General features: G+C 39.3%; 1 protein-coding gene and 1 pseudogene across 4 annotated transcripts in view; one reads left to right on the forward strand and one right to left on the reverse strand.

Moving 5' to 3' along the window:
- Nucleotides 1–7,866, reverse strand: part of EPS8 (EGFR pathway substrate 8, signaling adaptor) — a 172,885-nt gene extending 165,019 nt beyond the window's left edge. For 2 of the 4 annotated variants that reach the window (XM_055358738.2, XM_063693829.1), the window contains exon 1: nucleotides 6,997–7,224. The gene's annotated coding sequence lies outside the window, so the exon portion shown is untranslated. Of the gene's footprint in view, nucleotides 1–6,996 lie in introns of all 4 variants that reach the window. The other 2 variants (XM_004052808.5, XM_055358736.1) reach the window with 2 other exon arrangements.
- Nucleotides 7,867–19,473: 11,607 nt separating this feature from the next.
- Nucleotides 19,474–21,942, forward strand: LOC101148745 (small ribosomal subunit protein uS7m-like; annotated as a pseudogene).
- Nucleotides 21,943–22,182: the final 240 nt, after the last annotated feature.

Below are 22,182 nucleotides of genomic sequence, written 5' to 3' on the forward strand. Positions count from 1 at the left end.
AATATATTTGGAGAAATTTTTGGAGATTTGTGACAATTTAAAAACACTCGGTCTGGGTGTGGTGGCTCATGCCTGTAATACCAGCACTTTGGGAGGCCAACTTGGAAGGACTGCTTGTGCCTAGCAGTTCAAAACCGTCCTGGACAACACAGAGAGATCCTGTCTCTGCAAAAAATAAAAATAAAAATAAATAGCCAGGCCTGGTGATACGTGCCTATGGTTCCAGCTATTCAGAAGGCTGAGTGCGGAAGATCACCTGGGCCTGGGTGGTTGAGGCTGCAGTAAGCCCAAGATGGCGCCACTGCACTCCAGCCTGGGTGACAGTGAGACTCTGTCTCAAAAAATTTTTTTAAATAAATAAATACAATAAAAACACAGACAAACCACGTAGCCGGGATAACAAAAAAATTAAGAAAAAAGTTAGGTATGTCATGAATGCATAATATGTATATAAATACTAGTCTACTTTATCATCTTATGGTAGTAACCATAAAACTTATTAGAAAAAATTAAAATTTATCAAAACTTACACACACACTATACATAGTATCATTCGCAGTCAAGAGAAATGTAAAGATGCAGTATTAAGTCCTAACTGCATACAATTAACTATAGTACATACTGTACTACTGTAATAATTTCATAGCCACCTCCTGTTGTTATTGCAGTGAGCTCAAGTGTTGTGAGTATCCGCTTAGTCCACTGTGTGATGTTAATCATCTCTGTGTGAGCAGTTCATCTCTCCAGTAAATTGCGTATCACAGTAAAAAATGATTTCTTGCTGTTCTCTTGTATTTTTCATCGTATTTAGTACAATACCATAAACCTTGAATGAAAACGTGCCACTAGAGATGCCAGAAATGCTCCCAAGAAACAGAGAAAAGTCATGACATTATGAGATAAAGTTGAATTGCTTGGTATGTACCATAGATTGAGGTCTGCAGCTGCAGTTCCCAGCCCTGCCCCTCCATTCCCTCACCTTTTCAGACAGAGGAGTCATCTGGTAAGCAAACAAAAACTTACAATATCAATAAGTACAATACAGTACTGGATTTTCTCTCCCTTATGGTTTTCCTAATAAAATTTTCTTTTCTCTAGTTTATTGTAAGAATACAATGTAATATACATATAATATACAAAATGTGTGTTAACAGACTGTGTTATCAGTAAGGTTTCCAGTCAACAGAAGGGTTACTAGTTAAGTTTTTGGGAAGTCAAAAATTATACACAAATTTCTGACTGTGCAGGGGTCAGTGAGTCTAACCCCTGCATTATTGAAGGGTCAACTGTACTTGAAAAAAGTCACTTGTAGCAGGAAGAATAGCATGGGAAAAGATTCAAGACCACATAGTTAAGTCTTAGATTTCTAGCTGGTGCATATATCAACTGCCTCTTCTCAACATACACCCTGCAAATCCTTTATTCCAGATCCTTTTTGTGAAAAATCAAACTATTATTCCCTATGATAAGATCTAAAAGAACTGACAGATGTTACTCTATACTAACAATTCCATTTTCACAAAGAAGCATCTCTGAGTTAGTAAAAAAAAAAAAAAAAAAAAGAGGAAAATGAATTATGTACAATGTCTAGAAATAAATCTCAGCACACAGTACATGCTGTATTATATATTGGTTTCTAAGTCATTTCTCAACTGTTTACAGTAAGTAATTTTGCAGAACATGTAATAAAAAATTTAATAAAAACATTTTCAATTCTAAACCTAATTTATAATCTATTAATTTAAAAATCGCATTTACTTGTGCTGGTACAACTAGGAATCCATATGCAAAAAAAAAAAAATTAATCTAGACACAGACCTTATACCTTTCATAAAAATTAACTCTAAATGGATCACATACCTAAATGTAAAATGCAAAACTATACAACTTCTAGGAAAAACACAGGATAAAATCTATGTAGCCTTGGCAATGAGTTTTCAAATACAACACAAAAGCCTATCCATGAAATTGGTAAGTTGGCCTTATTAAAATTAAAGACATCTGTTCTGACAAAGACACTGTTAGGAAAATAAAAAGACAAACCAAACTGGGAGAAAATATTTGCAAAACACATATCTGATAAAGTGCCTGTATACAAAATGTATAAAGAACTCTTAAAACTCAACAATAAGAAAACAACCCCATTAAAAAGTGGGCAAATGATCTGAACAGCCATCACACCACAGAAGATGTACAGATGAAAAGGGGTATGTGAAAAGATGTTAACATCATATGTCATTAGGAAATAGTAAATTAAAGTAACAATGACATATTACCACACACCTACTAGAATGGATAAAATCCAAAAAAGCTGACAAAATCAAATGCTAGCAAAGATGTGGGGCAATAAGAACTCACATTCATTGCTGGTGAGAATGTAATAGTACAGCCACTTCGGAAAACAGTTTGGCAATTTCTTACAAAGCTAACCATAATCTTACCACAGGATCCAGCAATCGCACTTCTAGATATTTATCCAACGGATATAAGAACTTACGTCTACCCAAAAACCTGCACGTGAATATTCATAGCAGCTTCGTTCATACTTGCCAAAAACTGGAAGCAACCAAAATATCCTTCAATAGGTGAATAAACAAACCATGATATATCTGATAATGATAGAAAGAAATGAGCTATTAAACCTCAAGAAGACATGGATGAACCTTAAACGTGTATTGCTAAATGAAAGAAGCCAGTCTGGCAGGGCTGTATGATTCCAATTATACAACATCTGGAAAAGGCAAAAGTAAAGAGACAGTAAAAAGATACGTGGTTTTCTGGGAGAGGGGCTCACAGAGGTTATGAGTGAAGCCCAGGGGATTTGTAATGTGTTGAAATTATTCGGTATGATACTATGATCCTATAAGGATAGCTACATCAAATTAAGTATTCGTCAAAACTCAAAGAACTTCACAGGACAAAGAGTAAACTTTAATGTATGCAAATGTAAGCAAATCATTTAGAAGGTCAAGGAATCCCAAGGTGGAATGCAGATTGTAACAAAGAAATCTAACTGTATTATAAATGTGTGCTACAATCTCACTGAAAAGCACAGGAGGAAAGGTGCTTAGCTGACTAACTCTAGAAATGAGTAGAAGCTGTGAGACTAAAAGCAAAAAGAATAGTACATAAACACTGTAGTCTTGATGCTAAAGTTGTTTCCCATGGGAGCACAGGTTAACAATTCCAATGCTGCTATACATCTATGATAGAAATGAATGATTAAGCAAATGTATGGCAGATGGTGCAAACCAGGTTTCTTCTCACTGTTGGAGTAAGTTTACATATAAACAAAGGGAGAAGGCTAGAATGATACCTGTGGTAATGAATTAGCATTACAGATAAAATGTAAATTCATAGTTAAACATGGATACAAACTGTTACATAAAAATATGTACAGATATGTTCATATACACACATGTATTTCTTGCTTTGTCACATGAGAGAACCTAGAAGCAATGATACCACAGTAGCAACAAGCACACCTAGCACCCAGATCTTGGTTTCTAACACCATTCCCCAACAAAATGATCCAGATTCCTTGGAGAAATGACTGATTCTGGGACCGTGGCAAGATGTATACAGATGAACCTAGAGCATCTCATAATACCAGAAAGTAAGGAAATGCTTCCAAAAAAACAAAATTCACATTGATGGTAGTATGTCAAAGAGGCACTGGAGTCAAGCTGTAACAAAGTAGCATTGTATTATAACCCAAAATATTTAGATAGATAGATAGATAGATAGATTTTATATTTATATAATATATATATATCCATGAGTCCAGAACAAAATAAATACGATTGAGTAAATAAATACATGGGGGAGAAGAGACAAATCTCCCACGGAGAAAAATATCCAAATAATTTATATAGATATTCTACCATCAAAGGGGGAAGCATAACTCTCTACTCCTTAAGTATAGCCTATACACAGTTCCTTCCTTCTAAGAGCACAGCATGAAAAAGGCGGAGAAAAGTGGAAAAATCTGATAAACACTATCTCAGCCAGGTGATAAAGATGAGTATCACAGTGACAAATCATACTGATAGTATATACCCTTGATATGAGATGAAAATGGCACGTTACCTCTGTGATCTTTCTACCAAAAACCTATAATCACAGTCTAATCATGAGAAAAAACATTAGATAAATTCCAATGCAAATGCATTCTACAAAATACCTGACCAGTACTCCTCAAACATCATCAAAAACAAGGAAGTCTAACAAACTGTCACAGCCAAGAGGAGCCTAGGGAGACATTACGAGGAAATACATTTAGTGGTGTCCTGGATGGTAGGGTCCTGGAACAGAAAAAGGACATTAAAAACTAAGGAAATCTAAATAAAGTATAAACTTTGTTAATACTAATGTACTGATACTGGTTCATTAATAGTAACAAATACCAATAATACAAGATGTTAATAAGAGGGGAAGCTGGTATGGGGGTATATAGACACCATATTTGTATCTTTCCTGTAAATCCAAAACTTCTGAGAAATAAGGTCTATTTTTTAAATCCCATTTAGGAATACATCTAGAAAATACTGAAAAGGTTGTAGTGAAGCACTGAAGACCCTTAAACTTTCTTGCATATATTCAACTTAAAATGTTTGCAACTATTCCAATGCAGAATTTTTCTTACAAAAATATTTTCAATCACTAACAGCTGCAAACAATTTCATGTAGTATTAATAATTCCCAGGAGGGATTTACTATAGCCAGAATACTTTAATTAAAATTCCACTTTTCCCCCTGACATACCTCTACAGATGTCCAAAAGTTTGTACCTTATCATTAACTTATGTTGTTTTGTGATGATCCGTGTAACTACCAAGTATGTTTCACACAACTCAGGAAAGCTGAGTTGTATATAAATATTACATAAATCAGTGCTAAAATATTCATCCAATAGAACTTCAAGTATTTAAAGAGACAACTTTTAAAAAGCTATCATTTCCTATTCTGGATACTATGTTTTCTTATACAAACCTTGGTTCAAGTGACCTGCTGCAGAATTAAAAGAGGTATGTAAAAGAAGGGAGTAGAGAGAAGAATAAAAAGCAGTAGGGTAAAGGGTGTGAAACAGAGTGTAAGAAAATAACTAGGATTTGGAATGTAATAAACACAAAGTAGAGAGTAGCAAGCCTATGCCATAGCATAGAAAAGAACTGGTATCTGAAAAGAATCAGTATTCATAAAACCTTGAAAGCAGGAAAAAGCTAGAAATAAAAACAAAATGAGTCTTTAAGTTTGATCACAAACAAGCAAAGTATTCAAAATTAGACATTAGTTTCCTGACAGGTAACAAAAGAAACATCACCCTATTAAGAGTGGGGCTACTAACAGTATAAGTTAAATTACACTTACTGAAAATTACTATATAATATTCAATGACATTGGGAAGTGAAAAAAATTACAAAGAATGCACCAAGTCTTGTAAACAGCGGTTATCTCAGAATAGTAGAATTAAAAGCAAATTATATTTTCCTTCTTTTTTTTCTGCTATAAAGTGAATGACTTGTGGTGCAATCTTACAAAGTCTCAATCTGTGTATTCTGCACTAAAGGTATTATATTATCACTATTGCATTTGTGATACATTCTACCTTACCCTTTATGTGACAATTCTATACTGTTTTAACTGTCAAATTGTAAGTAAAAGTGTGAATTCGTGACCAAAAATTTTCCACACCAGCAACTTAAGAACTACAGCAATATGTTTAGAAAACTGCGATCCCAAACAAAAAATCTATACTAGGTGAGACAGGATGACACTGACTTTAATTCCAATAGACTCACTACCACATGATGTCCATTACTAGTGCTCACTTTCCAGAACCCAAGGAGCTGTGGAAGAATGGAGTCCTTTCAATGAAAATAAATTAGAGGCAATACACAACAGTTACTTTGAGGGGCTTTTTCAATATAAAGAAGATTGCCCGGAATCCTAACTCTCCTATTTCCCAAAATGACAAAGCCAAAAAGTCACACTCTTCACACATCTGAAACCAAGTTTTACCTGAACTCATCCTAACATATTAGCTCTTTTACCTATTCCCCTTACTATCTAAGGCAAGAAACCTTGAAAAGAGAAGCAGTAACACATTTCACTGAAACATATTTTGTAAAGGAGGATTCTAATTCCTAATCCTTCACCGCTCTAGATGTCTGCGGATTTCAAATCCTAACCACGGCGTCCTGCCCCCCGCGAGATTCCAACAGTACTACGGGCCCTATGGGAGGAGGAGGATTTGAGAAACACTGCCGGAGAACGGTCGGTGCAAAGATTTTGCAAACAGGTAGTCCTAGGAAGGAAAGTAAGAGTGAGAACATCGGAGAGAGCAGGGGGTACATGGGTGGGGAAACCCATTTCAAATGCATGAACTGACCACAACCGGAGAAAGGCCGTCTGTCTTCCCAAAAGTAAAATGGTGAGTAAAGTGGAGCAAGCTAAGAAAGTCAACAGCCATTAGGCATTGACAACGATTCCGAAACAATTAGCTATCTTAATTCGAGGGGGTAAACGGGGGTGGGACCCTGCCCTAAAGGGTCATTTTGAAAAGAACCCCTCCCCATTTGAGGCGGGTCGGCAGAGCAGCTCACAAATCCCAAGTCTAACATAATAAGCCGAGATCGGGATACTCGGTCTGCAGTCGCCCCACGGACCAGATGAGCGCAGGTGTATCTGTGGAAGCTCAGGTTACCATGAATATCACTGGGCCACGGCGAACCCTCCCTGCCCAGCCTCCCGGAGCCCTGGGCGCGGGTCTGCACGGGCCCTGCGGCTTGCCCGGACCCGGCGAGCGGACGCCTCCGGCCGCAGCGCCCTACCGCACCTGGCTGCCAACACCAGTTGAAAGCAGTCAAAGTGAAGGGAGGCGGACGCGGCTCCTGGCACCGCTCCGATTCCAGCACACAAAGGCGGATTTTTAAAATCGAGAAAGTCAAAGCCGCCGGACCCCGGGACCGGCGCCTTTCGCCAAGGGGCTCTTACCTCGGATCCGCCCTCGGGGCCACGGCTTTCCCCGGAGACGCCGCGAGCCCAGACGAGGTGGGAGGAGACCGGGAGAAAGCCCCCCAGTCTGATTCGCGCCCAGCCAGTCGTCCGCGAGCCGCGGAGCCGCCTTCTGCACCCAGCTGAAGAGCAGCGATCTCCGAGGCGAGCACAGCGCCGGCCCCGCGCCGGGCGAGACCGCCTCGCTAGCTGCTGCCTGTGAAGTCTGGAGCCGCCCGCCTGCTCGCAGCCAGTGCCAACCGCGCGCCGCGCATGCCCAGTGCCCGCGGGAGGAACGAGCGGGCGGGCGGGCGGGCGGGCGGGTGGGTGAGTGCGCGCCCCGCAGCCAGGAGCGAAATCCGCTATCCGGGTCTTGCCGGCAGCCGAGCCGCAGAGTTCTGGTCGACTACAGCGCTGGAGGCGAAGAGGCCGGTGAGGCTGGGTGGGCGGGAGAGGGACCGGAGGAAAGGAGACGGGGCGCTGCGCCAAGTTATCAAGGCCGCGATCAAAGTCGGACCAAGGCAGCGAGTCGACAGCAGGTTTCCAGAAGTGCCCTAACAGGACTGACTAGCAGCCAGGAGGCGCAGGAAGGGGCAAAGAGCGTGTGGAGAGCTTCGCCCCCGGCGAGGATGGACGCTCCGGGCGGAGGGAGCACTCGGGTTGCAACACCCAGTCTGGCTGCACAGCTCGTAACCCCTGCCCTTTGGCGGCAAACAAGCCGCATCTAATGACCAGCCAGCCTTCGTCTTCCTCCTCTGGTCATCGGACCGATTTTCCCCCTTTTGTTGCTTTCCTCTTTTTTTGTCTCTCCAACCCATGCGGTAAACTGGTGGTGCCCAAGGCCCTCCATCGGGTCCCTGAGAGTCTCCCAACTGCCGGTCCTTAGCGCCAGCCTGCAAGCCCAGACCCGCCTCTCCAGGCTGCCTGTGAGCCTATTTTTCATGTAGCTCTTGCCAAAAGCCCTGATGTGGTTTGAAGTAGTGGAGGCTTCTTTCACCTTGTGCCTCTCGTACCTTAACCAACCCTCATAACCTCCTCTCTGAGTAGCTCATTGGGCCTCTAAAAGAGAAGTCCATGTTCTCATAGACATTGTGTTTTCTCACTCTTAAAACTCCTCATTGTCATAGCTACTCCCCCAATCCCCCCATGCTGTCCTAACTTCGAAGTCAGTTGACTTCCAGAAGTCCACGAAAGCCTATAAATTAAACTTGGTTAAAAGAGATTGGACTTGCTTGCTTTGTGAAGCAAATAAAAGCACAGTCAGGGAGAAACGAAGTAACATGCCAAGGTGGACACTAAAACCATTCTAAAAGTTGGAATCGATATAACGGCTAAGTCCAGTCCCCTATTTTAAGTGGGAATCCTCTCTCCAATATTTCCACCAGACCACTATCCACTTGAACATTTCCAATGTTGTAAATTTCTATTTTTATCATTACATATAACCATGATTATTTGTTGAATATTTACCTATGCCAGGAACTGAGCAACTTACACACATTATTCCTAGTCCTTAAAATGAGATGGGCCTTATTATACCTATTAAACACATTAGGAAAATGAAACCCAGAAGTTTCCTTCTTTTTGCCAAAGCCAATGCTGACGCCAGAATTAACAACCAGGTCTGCTTAACACTATAGCCTGTATCATTTATGAACATCAAATCAACTTCCCTGATACTACTGGTCTTGGTTCTGCCCCTAGGAACCACACAATATGAATCTCATTCTTTATAGACACTGCAAGCCTTGAAATAGTAGGAGCAACTATTAAGTAACCAACAGATCTAATACATTTCTTCAAAAATTCTCTTTTAAGTGTTTTTCAAATAGCAGTGAGCTGCCATAATCACACTATTCACCTTGCTTTGAATGTGTTTTGATTTTCATTCTCCTCTCTAAATTGTGCACTGAGAATACAGTATTCAAATACAGTGGGCCAAGAACTGAGTTCCAGTTCTCTAGCTGCTGATCAGCCACCCCTTTGATGCAAGCACACACTACCTAGATTCAAATAGAACACCCAAGTCTATTTCACATGAACTAAATTAAACCGTATCTTCCACCTTTCATAGTCTATACTTCTATGTATTTAAATCTTAATTTTTGTTTTATTCTTATTAAATTTTATCGTGTTTGTTTTAGGACACAATTTCAGATAAATACTAGTGATCACTTTTAACATAACATTTGTAAATTTAATAAATATGCCTTGTTTGGCTCCATTTACGTCTAGTAAGAAACAGTAACACAGAACAGGCTTTAAAAAGGCCTGTGATATTATAAAATATATATTTGGTCTTCATCCCATTTCCAGACATATAGCTCCTAAAATCCTTGAAATCTCCAAAGTGATGAATATCTTTTTGTATTTGAATGAATTGGCTGATGGCTGGGGGCTCCTGCATAGCTTCAGGATGGGGACTGGTCATAGGAAGGACCAAGGCATGATTAGTGTGTTGGAACTTTCAGCCCCACCCTCTAACTTCCAGGGCTGGTTAAGCTGATCACCAATGGCCCATGACTTGATCAATCATGCCTACGCAATAAAGCCTCCACAAAAAAAAAAAAAAAAAAAAAATGGGTTACATGCACTTCCAGAGAGGGGAACATGAGTAACTAAACAGAGATTCCTGGATGGCGGTGCTCCCAGAGAGGGCATAAATCACCCTATGCATCTCTTCAACTGTATCCTCTGTAATATCCTTTATAAGAAAATGGTAAACATGTTTCCCTGAGTTCTGTGAGCAGGTCTAGCAAAATAACCAAACTCAAGGAGGGAGTCACGGGAACCCTAATTTCTAGTTGTTCAGCCAGAAGCACAAGTAAAGCCACCTGGGGCTTTTTTGTTTGGCATCTGAAGTCAGGGTAGTCTTGTGGGACTGAGCCCTCAACCTGTAGGATCTGACATTATCTCCAGGTAGATAGTTTCAGAATTGAATTGAAGACACCCAGCTTGTGTCTGCTGCAGGATTGATTGGTTGATTGCTGGTAGGGGAAATTCTTACACACTTCTTGGTAACCAGAGCTTACAGAAGTCTTCTATGTTGATTGTTGAATAAGAGAACAGAAAAAAACACTTAGGTTTGGGGTTTCTTTTCCCCTGTATCTTCAGACAGCCCACCGCCAAAATAGATCTCCAAGATAACAGTCATTTATGAACCAACACTTTTCAAGCACTTTAGTCCATGCACCCATACCATAACCAACATGGAGTTCATGAAGATTTTCTAGGTGCTTTGCTGAAATAAAGATTTACTGTTTCTAGCATCCCCAAATCTACTGGTCCAAGAAACTCTTTCAAAAAAAAAGAAAGCTAGTTAAATAAGATCTGTTTTCAGATTAACCCATTCTGGTATTAGTGATCCCACTAAAACCATTGTTAATAATCTGGTTTATACTTTTGTTAAGAATCTATGTCAAACTTACCTATTTGGAGTATCACTATACACAAGTTTTTCCTTTTTGAAAATCTCATTAGTATATGTTGGCATTTGGGATGAAAATGATGTAGGAATGATGGAGAATGGAGATGGATACCTGGAGTGAATGGGGCATTCAAAATATGGCGCAGGCCAGGTGCATTGGCTCACATCTGTAATCCCAGCACTTTAGGAGGCCGAGGCCAACCAATCACCAGAGGACAGGAGTTGGAGATTAGCCTGGGCAACATGGCGAAACCCCATCTCTACTAAAAATACAAATATTAGCAGGCGTGGCGGCACACGCCTGTAGTCCCAGCTACCTGGGAGGCTGAGGCATGAGAATCACTTGAACCCAGGAGGCAGAGGTTGCAGTGAGCCAAGATCAGGTGACTGCACTCCAGCCTGGGTGACAGAGCAATACTCTGTCCCGAAATATAGGAGCAGAGTCTACAGCTGGGTATAAATGCTACATACAGAAAATGTGGAGAAATTATAATGACTGAATTTTATCTGGGGAGTAAGAGCTATCTCCACATTACCCAAGAGTCAGAATTCTTCAAACATCCCTGTTCACTCCCACTCCCCAATCTGATGTATGAATATAATTTAGGGACTGCTGTGTATACCTCTGTAGACTCACAGCCTTAAAGCCATATAATGTAAAACATATCCATGAGTAAATCTAGAAAAGGTACACTGTAGCTTAGAATATTATTATTATGATGATGATCTAAATCTTCTAAGTGTAACTTGGTAGACAAGTAATTTCAGGTTGGCTATCACCCTTGTTATTATTTCACATTGTTGAAAGAACAAACCAAATTGCTTGGATTATTATATTTGTTCTCACTTTAGGAGGTGCTTGGGCTTGCTTCTTACTTTGTAACTGATGTTTATATTTCTTGTTAGTTATGTTTCTTTACACCCATTTGGGTTAACAAACTCAATTTGCTTTAGCCTTCAAATGTCAAAATGCCCTAATTTCTTTTGTAATATGTAATTAGAAATGTATGGAAATTTTGAAGCATGATAGGAAGTATTCTTAACAAGGAAATTTTTTCCAAATATAACCTCTATTTTCACCAAAAAGAAACTATATTAGTTAAAAATAAATAAATGAATATACAACTTTGCTTACCCATGGATGAAATCTTTTGCTTTTACATCTTTTTTAATAATCAAGAATTAGTTTTTCACAAAGGGAAGAAAATCCAACCATTGTTACTTGAGTAAAAAGCATCTGAAAAGAACTTGAATCTTTTGAAGAATTTAATGAGTGTGAAATGGTCATTCATTCAACAAATACTTTTGGACTCAACTAATAATTATAATTTGAAATAATAATGTAGTTGAATCCAACAGTGTAGCTGAGGTAAGAGGGTAAATCAAGAGAGACCTCTGAAAGAAGGAAAAAGGGGAAAGAGACCAAATGAAACACATGGAAAAGGTAATGAAACTCTAAGAAAAAAGAGGAAACCAAATAAAATGTAGAGGACATTGGGAGCTCCTTCAGGCAAAGAACTCCCCATCTTATACACTATACTTATATGCATGTAGAGAGTTGGCATGTATTTTTTTAAGCTTCACACAGAAAGGTAAATTAGATTATTTGAAAAGTTCTCCAGCTACACATCACCTGGATCCCGCATAAAATATACTTTGATATGCATTGTAGGACTCTGAGATAGTAAAGGGAATCTCTCAGGGTCCAAAATGAAAACAAAACAAAACAAAACAAAATTGCTGAAGCAGGTGGGGTAGGCAGTAATCTTTTAAATAAGACTTAAACCGGCTACAAGGTGAAGAAGCTAATCTTTTAAATCCCATGTTAGCTGACTCTGCTGGAAGGAAGTCAGTACGGTTTCAGGTCCTTGGGCCCACAAGTTCCCAAGAGAGATAGACAGAAATCGTCTTTGGAGAAAAATAACCTCAAGTTAGTGTCCCAGAATTTCCCACAAATAAAGATCAACCAAATAGGAATTCATAATCAAAGATCTCAAGCCATATAAGAAAATTCTGCTGACATGAGTGTTAGCAGAATAAACAAACATAATTCGATTTATGAGGCAAAAAAACTAATTAGCTATTATCTGGCTGTATAAAGAAATAAAAATTAAAATCATAAATAAATATCTAAGATGACTAGGCATACATGAAAAGAACCCACTAGAACTTTTGGAAAAGAAAAATATAACTGCTAAAATATAAAACCCCATAAATGAGTTAAAGAGTAGATTAAACATAGTTGAAAAGAATAATGTAAGCTACATATGAAGAAATTATGCAGAATGCATCACAGAAGGTGAAAAAAGACAGAAAATAATAAACATTACGAGATATGGAATATAGAGAATGTTAAGATATTACTCATCTCTAATTAGAAACCCAGAATGAGAGACTACAAAGAATGGAGTAAAGACAAGAGAAGACACAATAGCTAACACTGTCCCCAGATTAACATAGGACATGAATTTACAAAAAGAGGAAGTCCTGGCTATATACATGTATCAAGTAAGATACCTGAAAAGAAAATGAAATAGAGGCAGTACATATACATGTATCACATAAGATGCATGAAAAAAAGCAAACCAATATAAACTACAGTGAAATTTCAAAACACCAGGGGAAAGGCAATCTTAAAAGCATCGAAGGGGGGAATATTATTTACAAAAGAGAAACAGGTAGACTGAATAATTTTCAACAGCAATATGGCAGCCAGAAGAGAGTGGAATATCTTCAAAATGTTGAATGAAAATAGCTGTCAACCTATAATTTAGTGTCCAGAAACAGTATATTTTGAGAACAAAAATGGAATTAAGACATTTTTAGATTAAAAACTATTCTTTTCACTGCCTTCACTAGATGAACTTCTGAAGTACACTTTCAGATGAAGGAAAGTGACCCAGTAGGAAATACTGGAATACAAGAAAAAATGGTGAACAAAGAAGCTGATTAACATTTGGGTTAATATAAAGAGGCCTGGTCTGTACAAAATAATATTAATAAATAATATGAAATTGTGAGGCTTAAAAGACACAGTTTAAATGCTAGAGAATAACTTACAAATCAGAAGGAAGATAATTAGAGTTAAATCATTCTAAGGTTTTTGTATTGTTCTGAGGAGGTTAATATATTAATTTTAAGTGTCCTTAAGAAAAATATTCACAATAAGATTTTAAGAGAAATGATCCATATGGTACTTCACAACCTCAATTTTACAGGTAAACACACACACACACAAAGGTCATAAATCATAGAGTTAATATGTGATGAAGCTGGGATTTGAATTCAAGCAGAGAACATGGTTTTGACCATTATGCTCTACAATGTCTTAAAGACTCTAAAAGAACGGAAATGTGATGTAGAAATTCCAAACCAGTAGAGGAAGGGAGAAAGAATAAGAGGTAAACAAATATTAACAATCAATCTTCCTCTGTAAGCCACAAAAAAGCAAGAAAAAAGAAATGTAGAAGGAAAGGAGACACATAGATAGAAGGTAAAGACTGAGGAGAAAAACATTCAAACATGTAAATAATCACAATATAAATGGACTAAACTTTCTAGTTAAAAGACAGAGTCAAGGCAGTTTTTAAAGATATAGCTATATGTTATTTACAAACATAAGAACGTGGAAAGCTTAAGATATATCAATTATATAATAATTAAAGCTGGTATAGCTATGTTGACATCACACGCAATGGACTTCAAGATAAAAAAGCATTATTGTGGCTAGAAAAGTTCATCACATAATGATAAAATCTACAAGAGGAAACTGAAAAACTTATTATCATAGTGTAGCTATTTCAACACCCATTCAACCACTATTAAGTTATTGATATCTCTCTATATCTATCTCTATCTCTCGATATATATATAGATTACTTATATAGAGACCTGTATCTATCGATATATGTATATATCACATATGTAATACATATGTGGCATATAGCAATTAGAGAATACACATACTCAACAAACCCATAAGAAATATTTGTAAAAATTAACCAGCATACCTTAATACATTTCTGAGAATTTGCATCATCTAGAAAAGGGGTTAAAAATCTTTTTATGTAAAGGACCTGATAACAAAAGCTAAGGTTTTGGAGGTCAGTGGTCTCTATTGCAACTACACGACTCTGCCACTGTGTAACTCAATAGCAGCCATAGACGATGCATAAGCAAATGACCTTAACTATGTTCCAATTAATGTAAGACCCACTAAATTTGAATTTTATGTAATTTTTACAGACCTCAAAATATTATCCTTCTTTTGTGTTGTTTGACCATTTAAAATGTACCAACCATTCTTAGCTTGCCAGCTGTAGAAAAACAGGTGACAGGCCAAGTGTGGCCCATAGGGTGGTGATTCACTGACCTCTGATCTTGACTCATCTGTTTGTAAGGCAGTACAGTTAGAAATCAATAGCAGACTAATTTTTAAAACATTTAAGTTTAAAATGAAATTTTAATTAATTGTACATTTTAATTTCTAAAGATTAATTTAAATGGGATTTAAAAACAGACTCCCCGCCTGGCATGCTGGCTCATGCTTGTAATCCCAGAACTTTGGGAGGCCACGGCGGGCAGATCACAAGGTCAGAAGTTCAAGACCAGCCTGACCAACATGGTGAAACCCCGTCTCTACTAAAAATACAAAAAAAATTACCCGGGTGTGGTGGCACATGCCTGTAATCCCAGCTACTCGGGGGCCGAGGCAGGAGAATCACTTGAACCCAGGAGGACGAGGTTGCAATGAGCTGAAATCCCACCACTGCACTCCAGCCTGGGTGACAGAGCGAGACTCCATCTAAAAAAAAAAAAAACACACAAAAAACAGACTTCCCAATAATGTATGAATAGAAGAAGAAATCATAATAATAAAATTTATAAATATGTAAAACTGCAAGAAAGAGAAATAAATTCTAGTATATTCTGTTAACAAAATATTCTATAGCGGTGAACATGAGGAAGCAACCACTATGTTCCGCAGTATAGATTACTCTTAGAAACTTAGAGTTGAGTGAAAAAAGTCATAGAAGATTATGCATGATAAGATATCCTTTTTAGAGAGCTCAGAAAAGCATAACTAAATGATTTATTATTTAGGAGCAGCAGACATTTGTTAAAAATTTGTTTGTAAACAAAGAAATGTTTATCACAAAAATCAGAATAGTAGTTACCTCTGAAAGGCAGGAAAGGAATGAAATGAGGAAGCTAACACAGATAAGTTGCAATAGTATTGTAAGGTGAATCATAGGTGCTCATCTTAATTACTATTCTTGTCCCTCCTGGGAGAAAAATTGTGGAATTGCATATGGTAGGGAGGACCTTAATGCAGGGAGACAACCATGGCTAGGGAAAGGCTAAAAGAGATGAGACAGAATGACGGAAGAAGGACAATGGAATTGTTGCTCTAATTTGTGGTGAAAGTGCTCCAGTCATATTCTCTTATTTACCTGGACTCAGGTCATCAGAATGTCTCATTCCCTATTATCTCTGACCTTTGAATGACTGATGAGCTCTGTAGATTTAAAACAACAAAAAAAAACTCCTTTCTGTACAAGAGCACAGGTATTCTGTTTCCAATTTTAAATGTGAAAGCTTGTTTTTATGGTTTTTATGAAAAGGTTGATTTCCTCCAGAAATTTTAATGTTCTGTATAACTGACGGAAATTTAATTTTTGAATTTGAGAGTTATTGATCCATTTACTAGTAACAGCCGAATGTTCCTTAAAATGCAAAAGAGACATTTGTTTTATCTTTTTGAGAGAATGGTGCTGTTTGTTCTGCAGAACTGGAAATTTGCCATTTATGAACAGCACTTATCTCACTATTTACAGCTTTTTCTAATCAGATCTAGGCTTTTTATTTTCCTACTTGTGCCTAAGCAAAAAAAAAAAAAAAAAAAAAAAAAAGCAGATGAGAATGAAAAGGGAAGAAAATAAAATAACTGTGGGGGGAAAAATCTTCAAAAAACTATCTGTTTAAAATTATAGTAGAGCTTTAAAGTGGAATTCTACTATACAATTGAAAAGAATGAGGTGGTGACATTAACTACTAGCTAGAATAGACAGCAAGATATATATTTATTAAGGTGGGGGGAGACAGCATGTTGCAATATATTATGTAGTATGAATTAACTTATATAAAAAAGAATAACAAATAAATATAAGCCAACATTCTACCAGTATTTTATGGGAGAGGGGTGACAGTGTAATAGGAGTCACTTTCACTATTTCAGTTAATTTATTTCTATAATTGAATTTTAAGCCATTTTTAATACTACAAAAAAGTATTATTTTATAGCAGAGAAAATTTAACTTAGTAATATTTTATTATTCATTGTGGATTTTTCACGTTTCTCAATTCTTTACTCCTGCTAGAACTCGGGCAGATTTTTAAAACTCCCATCCCTAATGTCCAAAGTTGCATTTTTGTATCTTTAGGATTGCTGAGCTAGAATAATCCTTAGGCTATTTAACAATTCCCCCTGGGTAAGCTCATTGGCATTGCAAACACAGACACTGTTTCCTTTAGTTGGCACCCAAACTTTCTTCTTCCTTAACAGCAGAATCCTCAGCAGGGAAAATAAAACGAAAGAAAACTCCTATTACGAATTTGGAAAGCTTTAAAATGCAAATTCACATTTATCAATAGCTATCTCACCGAGATCACTTGTGCTCAAGGTAATTCCAACAACCTTAAAGATCATTTTCCTGATCACAGCACAGAAATCCCAGTTTCGTTTTTGCTTTGGTTTTTTTAATCAAAAATTCATTGGTTGCTAAGAAATCCCAGTTTGGGCAAGGCAAGAGCAAATATATCCCACAGATTTTAAATGTAACTTCATCTTAAAGGACTCAGAAACACATCCACAACCCCCAACACACACACAGAGAAAGAAAGAGAGAATCTCTAAAGTGTGCTATAAACACTTGTTGGCTTTCCAAAAACACTAAGTTTCGTACCACTTTAATGAACACTTTTTAAATGCAAAGCTTTCAAAGTATTTTCTTCCTTTATTGTATGAAGGATGCATTTCTTTCTTTCCTCTCTTCTTTCCTTCCTTCATCCTTCCTTCCTTTCTTCCTTCCTTCCCTCCTTCCCTCCTTTCTTTCTTTCTTTCTTTTTTTCTTTCTTTCCTTCTTTCTCTCTTTCTCTCTCTTTCTTTCTTTCTTTGAGACAGAGTCTCACACTGCCACCCAGGCTGGAGCGCAGTGGCACAATCTTGGCTCACTACAACCTCCGCTTCCTGGGCTCAAGCGATTCTCCTGCCTCAGCCTCCCAAGTAACTGGGATTACAAGCATGTGCCACCACGCACGGCTAATTTTTATATTTTTAGCAGAGATGGGTTTTCGCCATAGTGGCCAGGCTGGTCTCGAACTCCTGACCTCAAGAGATCTGCCCACCTCGGCCTCCCAAAGTGCTAGGATTACAGGCGTGAGCAACTGCACCTGGCCAAAGGATGTATTTCTGATCTTATTAACCACACTCATCATTCTGGGCATTCACGACTGTACTACAGAGGTACCCGACCCTTTAATCAAAACCCTTGCAACCAGATGTTTTTAATTTTGTAAAGGGAACATGGTACTTATACCATATATTCGTCCCACCCCAAATAAGGTCTGTAATTAACACATTATTTCTGCAGCAAAACATATTCCCACAAATTAGAATGAACTTCCTAAGTTGCCTCACATCAGTTCAGATAAGATTTGCTGCCAAACAAGTACAAGACAAGTCAGGCTTTGCTACCAAATGGAATTTGAAAACAAACAACCCAAACAAACAAACTTAAAAAAAAATGAATCTTTTGATTTGACACTGCAGATAAGTCACTGCGCACTTATGTAACAGTGACTAAAAGGGTGCCTGAGTTGTTTTGTCTTGGATGTAGAGGTCATGGCTATCATGTTGAGGACTCGAGGTCTGCTTCTCTAAGTCTTCCTGCCTCTACGCAATCTGGCATCCTCCCGTCTGTTTTGTTGCTGTGATTTCCTCTACCACCTTTCCTGTCCTGTTAATTTATCACTTTTAATGTGCTGTGACTTAATGAAATAGATACCAACATTATAATTGTGTATGAAATTAGAGTAAGTAGGTTTTACATCAGAAGGCCAAAAGTTGTTTTATAATAAGGTATATAAACTTTGCTCATATTCATGATAAAAGCTATTTCAACAACGTAGAGGCTTTTTTGTTTGCTAGTGATTCGCACCTGTATTTGCAATTTTTGAGATACTTATCTTTAAAAAAAACCCAACACTCCCCACTCTGAGAAAAAAAGAGAGAGATACATTGTCTCATTTTATAGATGTCATCTATTTTCAGGATCTGACATCTTATAAAACCATATTATTATAATATATATATATATGACATTTTGGTCATCGAAAAATAAGCTAAAGTTTAAAACTTATTCACTCTAGCACAAAAAAGATTATGACGATAGTGAAGTATTTGTAAAATATTAAAAAGTAGAATCTCAGCATGACTTTTGTAAACAATAACAGTCAACTGCCAATATCTTTATTATCGTTCAACTTGCAAGTCCTTCCATATTCTGCCCCTGCCTTCTGCATTTATCTTCCTTTATTACTGCCGTCAGTATGAGCCTTTCCACAGCTCCAACATGTAGAGCCCTTCAGCGGCAATGCCCACACAGGCCATACTTATGCCTGCAACACATAAGAAATCTGAGGAGGCCGGGCGCAGTGGCTCATGCCTGTAATCCCAGCACTTTGGGAGGCCGAGGCGGGCGGATCACGAGGTCAGGACATGGAGACCATCCTGGCTAACACGGTGAAACCCCGTCTCTACTAAAAAAATACAAAAAATTAGCTGGGCGTGGTGGTGGGCGCCTGTAGTCCCAGCTACTCGGGAGGCTGAGGCAGGAGAATGGCGTGAACCCGGGAGGCGGAGCTTGCAGTGAGCCGAGATCGTGCCACTGCACTCCAGCCTGGGAGACAGAGCGAGACTCCGTCTAAAAAAAAAGAAAAAAAGAAATCTGAGGAGGAGTAGAGGGTCACAAATGGAAATCAACACACGAATGTCCAAGACTCAAGGTTCCCGGAGGGAAGTAGCCAAAGCTGGTCAAACATCAATACCAACTGTTAAGAGAGAGAGGTAATGAAAGCCCTACTCCAGAAGAGTACCAGGAGAAGTAAGAACAAAGAAACCCAATCAGATGACTCAAGCATAAGAAAGCATCTTGAGGGCCTCTGACTCACCCATTTAGCAAAGGCCCAAGTACCTGCCAAGCACAGGGATGGGCCCTGGGGATACAAAAAAAAAAAAAAGTACAAAATGGTCCCCACCCTTCAGGGCATGCAGTGTTGTTAGCCATTAGACAAGCATAGACAAATAACGACAACTATATACCATGTCATACCAGTACAATTTAATACCAGGTGCTACCTGAGCACAGGGAAATGAGTGCCTGACGCTGCTGTGCAAAACCAGCAGTGACATCACAGAGACTTGCTGTGCTTCCTTTCACTGAATGGCTTCCAACTTCCATGCTGCTCCTCCAGCGCTCTGACATGCATTCGCCACAGCGCCTTAGCACTTGCTTTTCCCTTGCCCTAGAGCACTCTTCTTCCAGATTGCTACATGGCTCACTCACTTCATTCAGTTCTCAGCTCAAGTGCTACCTCATCAGAAAAGATTTCTCTGACGAACCACCCTATTTAAACTATACTCCTACCCTGCCTAAATCCATACACACACACACACACACACACACTCACTCACTCTCTCTCTCCCTATTGCATTACATTGCTTTTTTATCACAGCACCTATCACAATCTGAAGATCTCGTTCAATTATTTATTGTCTGTTTCCCTCATGTAAATTCTGTGAGAGCAGGGATATCTGTCAGTTTTGTTTATTGCTATATATCCCCAGTGCTGGGCAGAGTTTAATGAATGAATAAGGAGAAATTTGAGCTGAGTTATGAAGAACATGTAGCAGTTTATCAAGGGAACGGGCAGGAGGTGGAGGCAGGAACACAGAATGTACATAGACACAAATAACAAGGAGTCAAGGCACTGTTAAAGGAACTTAAAGAGGGAAATAAAGTAATCTGTTCCTGGCACACAGTGTGTTTATATTCCATGTTATTAAATAAATGAGTGAATGAGTGAATAAATGGTTGAATTAATAAACAGAGTTGTGCTTTAGAAAGTGTGTAAGGGGGCCGGGCACGGTGGCTCACACCTGTAATCCCAGCACTTTGGGAGGCCGAGGCAGGAGGATCACGAGGTCAGGAGATCGAGATCATCCTGGCTAACATGGTGAAACCCTGTCTCTACTAAAAATACAAGAAATTAGCCAGGCGTGGTGGCAGGTGCCTGTAGTCCCAGCTACTCGGGAGGCTGAGGCAGGAGAATGGCAGGAAGCCGGGAGGCGGACCTTGCAGTGAGCCAAGATCGCATCAATGCATTCCAGCCTGGGTGACAGAGTGAGACTTGGTCTCAAAAAAAGAAAAAGAAAGCGTGTAAGGGGGCAGGCCTGTGCTGGATTTGCGGCAGACTGTCTTGCAGCTTCTAGGGCTAACTCAGGTGAGGTGGAGCTTCTAGGGTCCTGAATTCAGAGATCCCTTGATTGACAAGGAACATTATGGCAAGCCAGTGGCTGAAGTAACTGAGGAGGAGAAGAATGATCAGGAACTCAAGGAGACTCAGCTCATCAAAGCTGCTCCAACAATGACAACGAGCTCTGTGTTTGAAGACCCCACAATCAGTAAATTCACCAACATGATGATGAAGGGAGAAAACAAAGTACTAGCCAGATCCTGCATGACTCAGGTTCTGGAAGCTATGAGAAGTACCATGATGCTTCTGCAGGGGAACAGGCAACCATTGAACACAACCCCTACACCAGAGGTCCCCAACCGTTTTGGCACCAGAAACTGGTTTCCACCGACAGGGGAGAGGGGGTTGATGGGAGAGGGGTGGAAGGGATTGATGATTTCATCAGGCACTGGATCCTCATAAGGAGTGTGCAACCTAGATCCCCGCATGTGCAGTTCACAATAGGGTTCGTGCTTCTATGAGAATCTAAAGTTGCTGCTGATCTGACAGGAGGTGAAGCTCAGACGGTAATGCTGGCTTTCTCACCTTGCTTGCTCGCCACTCACCTCCTGCTGTGTGGCCTGGTTTCTAACAGGCCATGAACCTTACCACGGGTCCATGGCCTGGGGGTTGGGAACTCCTGCCCTACACCGTCTTCCACTAGGCAGTGAAAAACTATGAGCCTGTGATTGGGCTGATACCCATCCTCAAGGGAGGCCATTTCTCCTGGATCCCTGGATCCTTACCCTACCAATATCACCACTTCCTGGCCATAAAGTGGATGATCACTAAGTGGCACCAGGGGATGCTGATGCCAGCCAGAGAAGCTGTCACATGGGCTGCTGGAGGCTTTTTGCAACCAGGGCCCCGTGATCAAGAGGAAGCATGACATGCACAAGATGGTCGAGGCCAACCATGCCCTGGCCCACTACTGCTGGCGGTAGAAATTCCAGAAGGAGCCCAGGGCCCTCCACTGCAAGAAATACTGTGAGCCACTGCCACTTCAAAAAATAGCTGTGGGTTAAGGATGTAGTTCCTTTTTAAGGGCCGGCAGGCCTCATGAGAAGGATGGAGCAGCATATTTATTGCCTGGTAATCCTTCTTTCTTTGAGGCTAAAATTTGCTCTCCCTCTGTCCCCTTCTCCTTGTAAAGAGAGAGTACATTGTCTTGGAAACGTCGTCCA

This window comes from Gorilla gorilla, chromosome 10 (assembly GCF_029281585.2).
Source record: "Gorilla gorilla gorilla isolate KB3781 chromosome 10, NHGRI_mGorGor1-v2.1_pri, whole genome shotgun sequence".
Lineage (NCBI taxonomy): Eukaryota > Metazoa > Chordata > Mammalia > Primates > Hominidae > Gorilla > Gorilla gorilla.